The sequence below is a fragment of the Apodemus sylvaticus genome, chromosome 15, assembly GCF_947179515.1.
Source record: "Apodemus sylvaticus chromosome 15, mApoSyl1.1, whole genome shotgun sequence".
Lineage (NCBI taxonomy): Eukaryota > Metazoa > Chordata > Mammalia > Rodentia > Muridae > Apodemus > Apodemus sylvaticus.
In genome coordinates this window covers 2,865,662-2,877,259 of record NC_067486.1, presented here as the reverse complement: position 1 = coordinate 2,877,259, position 11,598 = coordinate 2,865,662, and positions in this window count along the sequence as shown.

The following is an 11,598-nucleotide window of genomic DNA, read 5'->3' as shown; positions in this document are numbered from 1 at the left end:
TGTCAGTAGTCACCTCTGTCTTGTGTTGCATGAACTAACAGGGAACAGATGGCTTCACATGACCAAAAACAGTGAATCCTAACTTCTGCCTCCAAGGGACCAATAACAGTTCTGGCTAAAGAAAAAAAAAGATTACTTAAAGAAATTTTGAATTCTGGTATCTAAGTTAACACCCTTACAAGATATTTAAGAAGCGCTCTTTAACCTGTGAAGGGCATCACGGGGCTGGGACATGGTTTGTTGGTAAAGTGCTTGTCTTGAAACATGAGGGCATGAGTTTAGTTCCCCAGAATCCTCATGAAGAAAGAAACAAACAAACAAAAATCAGGGCATGGTAACATATAATCCCAGGGCCTGGAAGGCAGAGAGAGGCGATTCCCGTGGGGAGTGGGCTCTTGATTAGCCAGTCTAGCTATGTGCAGTACTCTAGGCTGGTGAGAGACCCTGTTTCACTTAATAACAATAATAATGTGCCTGAAGAATAACACCAAATTTGTCACACACACACACACACACACACACACACACACACACATACACACATACACGGTATCATAGGCACTGAAACTGACAAACAAGGCTGAGACGGTAGAGAACTGATTGGCTGGTTTATTTTTGGAGGCACGGTTGTTTAGCATGCAAAGCAAGTTAAATGTTACTCTTCTAATTACTTAGTAGCCTTTTTTGTTTCCTTTTTTTTTTTTTTCTCCATGAAGAATATGCAGAAGCCCTGGGAAGGTAACTCTCCTGTGTTTTAGTTGGAGAAAGGAGTAACAAAGAAAGAGTCTAAACTTGGCATACAAGTGAGCCGTGCTCTGGAATCCGGGTGGGTCTAGGAAAAAGCACAGACCTCAGTGGAAAACGTGGATGGGTGTGCAGGAAACCCCCATAAACTATAAACTGGCTGCATTCTGCTCGAGTTGGGATGGAGAGAAACCTCAAGGCTGTTAGAAATGAGAGGAGAGGGAACATCACGTACCTCCTGCTCTCAGGAGCCCCTCTGCTACCCCAGAACCAGAGTGAGGCTAACCACTGAAAGCTTGCACGCAGCCATTGAAGCTGAGCTTCCAAAGCACCTATCATTGTAGCCCAGGCTTCAGGGAGGATTGGGCAGTGTGGCCTGCTCTCCTCCAGAGTCCCACCTCCAGCCCTTCAACTGATCATCACTCCAGTTCAGCTTCTTCCTGTGAGGTCCTGTTCAGTTGCAGAAGGCTTCTTGCCCCACCTCATTGCAATGGCCCTTCCGGGAAAGCTAGTCTTTGCTTTTCCTATTAGCACCTCATTATCCATTTCCCCAGGCTGGCCCAGACTTTGATTTTCCATTCCTGTAAAGCCTGACAAATACTGCAGTCCCTGAATCTCATCCTCTCTAGACCTAACAAGATTGCAATGTGTCTGTGATGTGTCTGCGACTCTGGCCACTGTGTCTGCCTGAGTGTGTGTTTGGGGTAGATACCTTCCCAGGAGATGTTAAGTCCCTGAAACTGGTGGCACCTTGTGCTTGGTTGCAATAGGACCTGCTACCCTTTGCAGGGTCTTCTAGCTCTGCTCCAGAATTGTGTGCTGTTCAGAATTCACCAACAGGTTTATTTGGGGTCATCCAAAAGATGGAGGGAGAGACCTACTGGGAGGGGGCTGTTCCAGTGGCTTCAGACAAGTCTGTTCTCCCTTCAGCTCCATCTTTTGGAGACAGTGGGCTGGAGCCCATAGTACCCAGGAAGTCCATCCTCTGAGGACTACTTCCACCACACCTTGCTTTGAAGTTGAGCAAGCTGCTGGGTGTCCCTAGAAAGCAGGTCTAAGCAGCTTTCTCCTATTTTTCTACTGGAAAAGATGAGCTGTGTGCTGATTAGGCCTCAATACCCACAATCCCTAACGGCTGTCATCATGACGTACAGACTTCCTGTGTGCCATGCAGGGCACTGTGGGCCTGGACACATAGATTAGCTCATGAAAACTTGGTTAGCTCTTAGTTCTCATTTTAACTTTTAAAAAGATATTTTATTTTATGCACTTGGGTATCTTGCCTGAATGTATGTGCACCATGTGTTGGTATGCAGTACCTGTGGAGACCAGAAGGGGGTGTTGTGTCCACTTGAAGTGAAGGAACCACCCATGTGGTGGCTAATAGCTGGAATCAAACCTGGGTTCTCTGGAAGGGCAGCCAGTGCTCCTAATTGCTGTGCCATCTCTCCAGCCCTCAGTTCCAGTATTTGAGAGGGATAAAGGAGAAAGTCTTCATATTGCTGAGACCACCTGAGTTCCTCAAGGAGTCACAGTACCTTGGCATCCTGACAGGACAGAAGCCTCTTTGTTGTCAGTATCCACAGATCAATTTGCCACCTTGACCTAAGACATTCCCAACTATTTTCTAGATGGTCTATAGCACTGTTCAATCCATCGCCTATCAATTACCACAGCCAATTCACAGGGAAATTTATTTTAATATCAGGCAGGTTCCTAAAGCTCAGAGATTTGAGAATATTGCCAAGGTACTGTGTGTTTATATGTAGATAGTGCAACATTCAAAACTCACTAAAGATGTCAGTTAACTCTAAGACTTCCACCTTCACTGTGCCCCAGGCTGGAAGATGACCTTGAGGTCATTTCATCTAAACCTCTCATTTTACAGATGAGGAAAATGGGAGTAATTGTTGGGCAGTGATGCTAAATTATAGTTCTTCTCAAACCAGCTAGCAGGCCGGTGGGCTCCTCTGCGTCCTCTGTTACAGATTGCACAAGCTGATGAGTAAGCTGTGACCGAAAGAAGTCACCTTCTGTGGCTAGCAAGTGTTTACGTTCCTGATGTGAGGTCTGCAATCTCCTGCGACAGTAGCCTTTACCATTAAGGCCTGTGGCACCCCAGACCGGGGCACTCACTTCTGCACTTAGCCAGCAGGTCCAGGCTGCAAAGTATTACAGGTAGAACAAAACACCCCCTCAGGACGCCAATCCCGGCCAAAGCCTTTCTTCAAACTTGTTGCCTCCTGCCTGTGGTGTCTCAAGTCCTGGTTCCCTTGACCTTCTTCCACCAAAGTACCTATAGTCACAACTCTGAGTGTGAAATCTTGTCTACTTTGTCTCAGGGAAGAATCTCAAATAGCCTAGGTTGGCCCCAGCTAACTATGTAGCCTAAACTGGCCCCAAACTAGCTGTGTTCAAGGATGGCTTGACACCTATGAACTTCCCTCTGCCACTAAAGTGCCCACACTACCAAGGGACACACTACCAAGCCCAGTTTGTGTGGTGCTAGGACCCAGGGCTTTGTCATTGTAGGCAGGACTCCTCTAACTGAGCTACATCCCTATCTCTCTTCACTATAATCCCAGTGTCCAACTTGTGCCTCTCTGTGCATTCAGTGGCTTTATTCATTGAAGCAGGTGACTCTTCCTCTCCAAAGCTGACCTCTGTGAGCATTAGTGCTTCTTATCCTCCACCAGACCCTCAGCCTCGGGGTCTATCTACTGTTTGGATAAACTTTATGAACATATGTCTGTTCTTGTTCTGACTCTTCTCTGAAAAGCCCTTTTTCCTCCCTATTGGTTCAGGAAGCCAATAGGCTTGTATCAACCCCAGAATTCATGGTTTCTTCCATGTTTCTCCACCCAAGCAGCAAGTCCAGAATCCTTCCAACTTTCAATTACCCATCACATCTTTACAAATAACAACTGTGTCAATTTTACCTGACGGAAAACCAAGGTGCAGGTCAATCTAGACTCATTCACTGTTCATCCAAATTCAAAATCCTCTGGATAATATCCTATGGGCACTCTCCTGGCCTCAGTCCACCCAGCTACACAAACCTTCATTCTTTCTGCTCCATGAAAGGTAAACCTTCTCAGTCTGACTTCCATCCCCTTATAAGATTTAATATTAGGGTATCCACAGCCTGGTATTGTTTTGCCTTTGTGTTACCCCAGTGATTTGCAAATAGACATTAGGAACAAATTAAGATCTTTTTAAAAACGAGCAAAACTTGGGTTTAAGCACATGCTCCAACTAAAGAGTCTGATTTGATTGACTTGTCCTAGAGCCAAGACATTGGCACATCTGAAACACCCCTGTTTGGTGGTTCTTTGCTCTTGAAAAAAACTGGTAAAAGATGAACCCTATTACCCCACCGAAGAAGAATACTGAACATTCTTCACCATCCCATACTTCTGCATGGTGATTTCTCCCTTGTTAGCAATTTTTCTCTCCAGTTTCTTCTTTACTACGAGAAATTTACAGAGCCTTCTTTGACTCTTTGAATTGACACTAATCTTTCTCCTGGAAACATCCAGTCTTCTCTACTGATTGCACTGTTTCAAGTGCATACAGTCACTATGTCAGATACAGGCAATGTAGCTGTGAAGATCAAATCCTTGTTCTTGCCCACAATCTTTTGGAGTGAGTGAAACACATGAACCAAGGAATATTGAATTTTATCATTGAAACAGATAAGCATCTATGAGTAAGTGAGAAATATTTCAATGTTAAGGGGTCTGTTGTTCTGGGTATAAAAACAATGTAACACACAGATCTGTTGTGCTGGGTATAAAATCAATGTAATACCCAACATCTCCTCTAGTGAATGGTATGTATTTGAGTGCTTGAACCTCATCACACTTAATCTTATATGTTTAAAAGACCAAAAAAAGTATTAAATTCTTGCAGAATGAATGAGCAAGCAAAAGAAATAATGTTTTGATGACTAGGACTATTTGGGAAATAATGGAATCTCTAAGAAAATAGCACTATAGTTCAGAGTTTGAGGCAAGGGTAAGAGCTCAAAGATTCATTCATAATTTTCAGTCCTAAATTGTTTATTATATTTCTACTTCCTCGACATCTTCCTATAATGTTTTAAAAGTGAGAATGAGAATAGTATATTTAAAACAAGGACCCATTTCTAATGACTAAGAGGTGACTTTGAGAAGTAAATGCTGGAGGTGAAAGGTGATACTTAGGTGGGTAGTGGAAAGAATTGAGGGGTATTAAGAGAAACCAATCCAACAGATCCATAATTCTTCCCTCCCTCTCCCTTGACCTTATCATGATTCACAAGTTGTGATCTCAGGCTTCTTAAATGTGTTATTATAAGGCTGTTTCAATGGTCACTAATAAGTATAGCAGTATTTACTGTATGTATGCTTTCACTAGGGGCAAGTTAGTTGAGTGATGAGTTGGTATGCCTATAAAGGTTGTTGCTTTTTCAAGTGTAAACCTCTAATCAAACATAGCCTAAGAAATCCAACATTCTTGGCAAGAGAACCTACTTCTGAATGTGCACAGGCAGACACCAATGACCCCTTCAAGACTGTCTGAGTCAAGACAGGTAAAAATACATTCTTCTTAACTCAGAGGACTTTAACCATGGAGATTCACTTCTCAGAGAGATAGAACAGTGTTCAAGCACATAGCATTTCAACATCAGCAACTTAAAAGACTTTGCATGAATGATAAGGGCAGAGGAACCACTCATGCGTTCTTAGTCATGCTTTTGATGGTCATTCATGTTTCATCTTATAAACTGACTAGTCATCCATTTCCTGGTTCATGTGTTGACACATTTCTAGAGTCATGAGTCATAAAAACAGATTTGGAGACCTGGCTTGTGCCAGGGGTTTGGCTGTTGAGAGCACAGGATGAACTCAGCCCAGCTCAGCCCATGACCCTTAAGTGTGGGTTCCCTGCTCTGCAGAAGGCAAGTGCACAAGGCTCTGGAGCATCAGGCTACAGAAGAAAGGGTGGCAATGTCACACTCCTTAGTTGTGAATGGGAAGAAGGAGGACTCTTCACTAACTCTGCACTGGAGCCAGGGAAAGCAAGCACTGATTGCAGCTTAAAGAGATATGATATCACAGTGGCTGGTGTTTCACAGAGGGAAGGCAGTAGGAGAAGTGGAAAGACAAGGTGACCTGGGCTGTATGTAACAGGCCCTGAGAGCAGCTCATGCTCATGTGGGGAAGATAGAGAGGCAACTCCAGAGATGTGGTCCAAATGGTAGGGGAGCTAGAAGAGACCCAAACTATGGGTTCAGAAGTTCAGAGTTCATTAAATAGAAAATGGGGAGCAATGAGGTTTGACACGGGAAAAATGGGGTGGGAGGCTGCAGATCCCATCCACACACAGGTCCTCACTTTTGAAAAATTGTTTTTGCATTTTAGAAACATTGGTTATAAAGGGGGGAGTGGCACAAAGCAGGTCATTTGAAGTCAGAGGAACAACAGGCAAGATGTTAAAAAAATGATTTACAGAGAAGCCGCACAGGGCCTGCACCAGAATAGCCTCAAGAGAGCAGAGGAGCAAGGTTGGAAACAGCATCATGCAGGAGATAAAACTGGAGATTACAGGACTGTGAATTCTAAGAAAGGGAGGCTGGGACAGACTTCTGCTCTGGCTTGTGTGAGGCTGTTCAGAGAACATGAAATGAGAGTAGCTTTATAAGAAAGCCCTCCCCTCTGATGACTACACATTGTACCCTCCAGGGAAGGCTGACATCTTCCATCAGCAAAGAGTATGTGTAAAACTGAGGCAGAGATATCAGACATTACCCCTGCCCCCATTCAGCTCCTAATAGCAGTGACTGTGTGGGAGCAGTCATACTGAGACTCTGGGCTGACTCTCCTCAAGGTGGGCTCAGGTTCCTTTCTTTTATTCACACCTGCAAGAACCCAACACACACCTCAGCCTTGCTGTGTCCTGGGCCCAGGCACATGTAGTACAGATAGCTTACACTCCAGTGAAAACCTCTGCACTGTGATGGAGAAAGGGCTGGCTTTGGAGTGAGACAGACCGTGGTCTAGACATGATCTCAGGCTAACTCTTTATCTGAGCCACAGCTTATTTATATTTATCAGAGTTTCACCAGTCATTCTGAAATTTTGAGTTAACAGTACATTGTCAACACAGTGCTGGAAGCATGCACATTCCCAAGTCTGATATTTCTAATTACCTTATTGATAGAGGTATGAGAGCAAGGAACTTCACAACTAAGTATTTTCTAGACTGTCAGACGTGGAGGAAAAGCCCTGAACTCATCACTAACAGCTATGAAAAGTACCCGCCTACAATGATCAGTGTCTCAAAACAAAATCTGAAAAAATCAGGTTAAAAAGAGGGCTTTTCAGAGGGGAGATTGTGGTAACAGGCATCACTAGCCAACAGGGCACGCTCCTTGGGACAGCTGTGAGTCACCCAGTATGTATAGGCGGCAAACCGAGAGTGGCTAGTGTCAAAGCCAGCAGATGGCGCGGCAATAGAAGGGTCTCATAGCCATGTTCCAAAGCTCAGGGGTGAGGTTTCGACTAACGGATTGCAGACACTGCTGAACTAGGCAGCAGATGGCTTCACAGGGACTGTCGAGGCTGTAGTATTGCAGAACATTCTTTTAAAAGATGTATTTATTTCATTTATATGAGTACACTGTAGCTGTCTTCAGACACACCAGAAGGCAGCATCAGATTCCATTACAGATGGTTGTGAGCCACCATGTGGTTGCTGGGAATTGAACTCAGGACCTCCAGAGGTGAAGAGCAGTTGGTGCTCTTAACTGCTGAATTCTCTCTCCAGCCCAAGTAGAACATTCTTAAAGAGAACTTGAGCCAGGAACCTCAAGCATGGCACTTTGTAGCAATCAAAGAAATACAAGGTAATGGGTTTTGCACTGAAAGATTCTACTAAGAGAGGACATGAAACGTTAAGTGTGTGGAGTAACTGTTAAAATGCAAGTGTTAAAGTGTAAGAATATGTAAGTCTTAAAATATAAAGTGTAGAGAGTGTGGGAGTGAAAGCTCGTGGAGCCACGCCCTGATGAAGGCTGTAGCCTCCCCCAGTTCATAGATCCCAGTCTGTGGCCCATGCAACCTGAGCATGGCTTTCCCTGCCTCTACTTGTTACACTGTGTGCCGAGGACTGAAGTTCTTCTATACTTACATGTATGGTTCCTTCCTGGTCACAACTTCTTTAACAATCTAGTACAACTATTTTCTAGATGTGGCCTGCCACAGATCCATGTTGAAAAGATGAGGGGTAACGCTTTGACTAATGGGGAGCCCTAATGTAGACAGCTGGGGCTTTTAGACTAAGTGAACTGAAGCTTCACTGTGTAGAACATTCTAAGAGGAAGATGACTTGAGAGACCTCAAGTATGAACCTGTTGGGGTTTCACAAGAACTACACACAACCAGAAATGAATTGAAGTATGCAGAAGTATAAAGAGGCACTGGCAGTTGTCCAGGGATCACCAAGTTCATTCTGTGAAACCGACTAAGAGTAAACATCTGGAAAGGACAGAAGACTGACCTGCAGAAACAGTGAAACAGTTCCCTTCACAAGGACCCAAGACAGAGAATTCACTAAGCAGTCTGCTGAGTGTTCTACCTAAAGCCATGGTTCCTCCCCTCTCTCCTTTACTGTAGTTGCTGAAAGCAGACATCTTGGATTTTCTTTTCATCTCATGGTCTGTTGGTCTGACTGAGCCAAGACCAGCAGGAAGAGGTGAGGATACATGGGTGAAGGCATTGCCAAGGTTTTCAACCACAGTCCCATTCCCAGATATACCTCCAAAGTTGGGTATCTTTTCTGCTAATAGGGTTAAGAAGTGGTCCAAGATGTGGGTGCTGGCAACTAGGTTTTCTTTAGGCATTAACTCAGTTTAACTGGTAACCTTACTGTTCTTCCACCATGTCCATCGCTCCTGGCCTTTGTCCATCTGAACATCACTCTCTGACATCAGACGGCAGGTAGAATCCTGCTGGGTTGCCTCAAGTTCTACAAACGGTGGCCCTAATTTTGATGGTACTTAATAGAATTGTTCATTAAACCTATTTCCACAGGGAGCATATACATTATTAAAAACTTACATGAAGGTCTTGGGTGTAGCTCAGTTGGTTAAGTGTTGGCCTTGCAAGCGTAAGGACCTGAGTTTGATTCCCCAGAGTTTGAATCCATATAGAAAGCCAGGATGTGTGGTGGCTGAGGCCTCAGTGTTGGGAAGGCAGAGACGGGAGGATCCCTGGGGATCTCTGACTACCCCACTTAGACAATTTGGTGAGCTCTAGACCAATGAGAAAGCTTAGCCTAAAACCAAGGTGCATGGCTTCTGAGGAACCATATGCAATGTTGCCCTCTGGCTTCCATGTATACCTGCACGGAAGTGCATATGCAACCCCACACATATAAACACACATGCACATACACTTGAGAACAAGTCTTTTACAACTGCTTTTGCATAATGCAAGCTGGCTTAGAAATTAAGAAATGTATATAAACATGACAAAAGTAATATTTGGAAAGCTGTAATAGGATACACAAACATGAACTGAGAGATTTGATTCATTCAGTCCACGGTGGTTGTGTGTGTGTGTGTGTGTGCTGTGTGTATATGTGTGTGTGTATGTGTGTGTATTAATGTGTCTGTGTGTGTGCTGTGTGTATATGTGTGTGTCTATGTGTGTGTATGAATGTGCCTGTGTGTGTGCTGTGTGTGTCTGTGTTTGTGTCTGTGGGTGTGCTGTGATGTTTGTGTGTGTGCTGTGTCTGTGTGTGTTTGTGTGTGTCTGTGTGTGTATGTGTGTGTTTATGCATGTGTATGTGTGTGTATATGTTATGTGTATGTGCTGTATGTGTCTGTGTGTGCTGTGTGTCTCTGTGTGTGTGTGTGTATGGATGAGTGTGTGTCTGTGTGTATGCTGTGTCTGTGTGTATGTGTGTGTTTGTGGGTATCTGTGTGTGTACTCTGTGTGTATGTGTGCTGTATGTGTATGTATGTGTCTGTGTTTATATGAATGTGTATGTGTGTTTATGTTTATGTGATATGTGTGACATGTGTATGTATATATGTTTATGTGTGCTGAGTATTGCTGTGTATATGTTATGTGTGTGTGCTGTATGTGTCTGTGTGTGCTGTGTGTCTCTGTGTGTGTTGTGTGTCTCTGTGTATGTATATATATGTGTGTGTATGTGCGTGCTGTGTATGTGTCTGTGTGTGTGCTATGTATGTGCTGTATGTCTATATGTGCTGTGTGTTGTGTGTGTCTGTGTGTGTCTGTGTTTGTCTGTGTTTGTGTGCCAGTGACATTTCTATCATTTTGAATGAAGAGGACCTGTGTGCCCTCCCTGCAGTGCAGAGTCCTCTCATACATTGAGTTCTGCAGAGAATACTGGTCAGAAAGACCATGCCAGAGCAGCCTGCCCTGACTCAACACTCTCAGCTTAGGGTGAGCCCCACAGGAGCAGTGTGAGCAGGCAGTGATCAAGACCTCAGTCTCCAGCTGTGTTCCCCAGGAGGTCAGAGCCAGCACTGGAGGGAGTGACTGTGTTCAGGATCCCTTTGTAACACTGCATAGTGCTGTACAGATGATGCTTTCAGCCTTAACAGAGGGAGAGTCTTCTGTTCAAGCAGATTTCCCCCAATGCCCTTCCTACAGGGACAGATGGTAGAGCTAACCTTTTGTCTCTGTGTCAAATTTAGGGGATGGACTAGGTATCTTTCCTATGTTTGGGGTAATACTAGTTTACTGCCATCCCCAGGAGAAACAGTCCCCAATCAACTGCCACTCAGGCTCCTTCCTGTTTCCTGTTTGCTGTGGTTGTGGTAGGGACACAGGCCCACTGCTACACAATGGGAGCTGTGGCCCTTCTACCTTACAGCATCATAAGGGGGTTACCGGGTGCTTAAGACCCTTAGACTTCAGCTCAATGATTTCTGAATAAGAATTTTCATGTTACCTGATTCCTGGGAAATGTGTGCATAACTTGAAATGCAGTGCTCATTGGTCTCTAAAACAATGGATCCAACAGGCCTGGTAGCTTGTGACTCTAATCCCAGTATTCAGAAGACAGAAGCAGGGGGAACATTGTGAGTTCAGTTCTGAGTTCACTCAAGCACAAGCTCTGCCCACATTAGTCCTCCCTCCTCCATGTGAGTCAAGCATTCTCTTTAGCATTAGTGATTTAAAATAGATTAATGGCTGGGCTTCTACCCAGCCCTCTAACTCAATCTATAGAGTCCTTGTAACATACTTACTAGGACCTGGATTTGTTCCAATACCCCCAAAGATAAACTGAGCTGGTGGTATGCATCTGCGATGTTGGTGCTGGGAGGTAGAGACAGGAGGATCCCTGAAGCTTGCTGACCAGCCCAGAGAGCAGAATGAGCATGCCTCTAGGTTCATGGAGACTGTGTCAAGACAGAAAAGGAGCAGTGATTGAGAAAGATATAGAGCATCAACCTCTAGCCTTCATACACATATGCATACACATGCACCCACACATCTACATGTAACACACAAGCACACATACACACACACAAAGATACATGCACAGACACAAGCACGCACATACACACGCAAGCATACATATACATTCACATATATACACATACATAAGCACACATAAACAGACATACACATAGACACAGACACATAGACATACACACAAACATATCCATATACACAGACAGACACACATACATATATACATACATATACACACATAAGCACACACATACACACAAAGACACATATACTCAGACACACACATATACATACTGTGCATACACACACATACACACATAAGCACACACAGACACGCACACACATAGACATAGACACG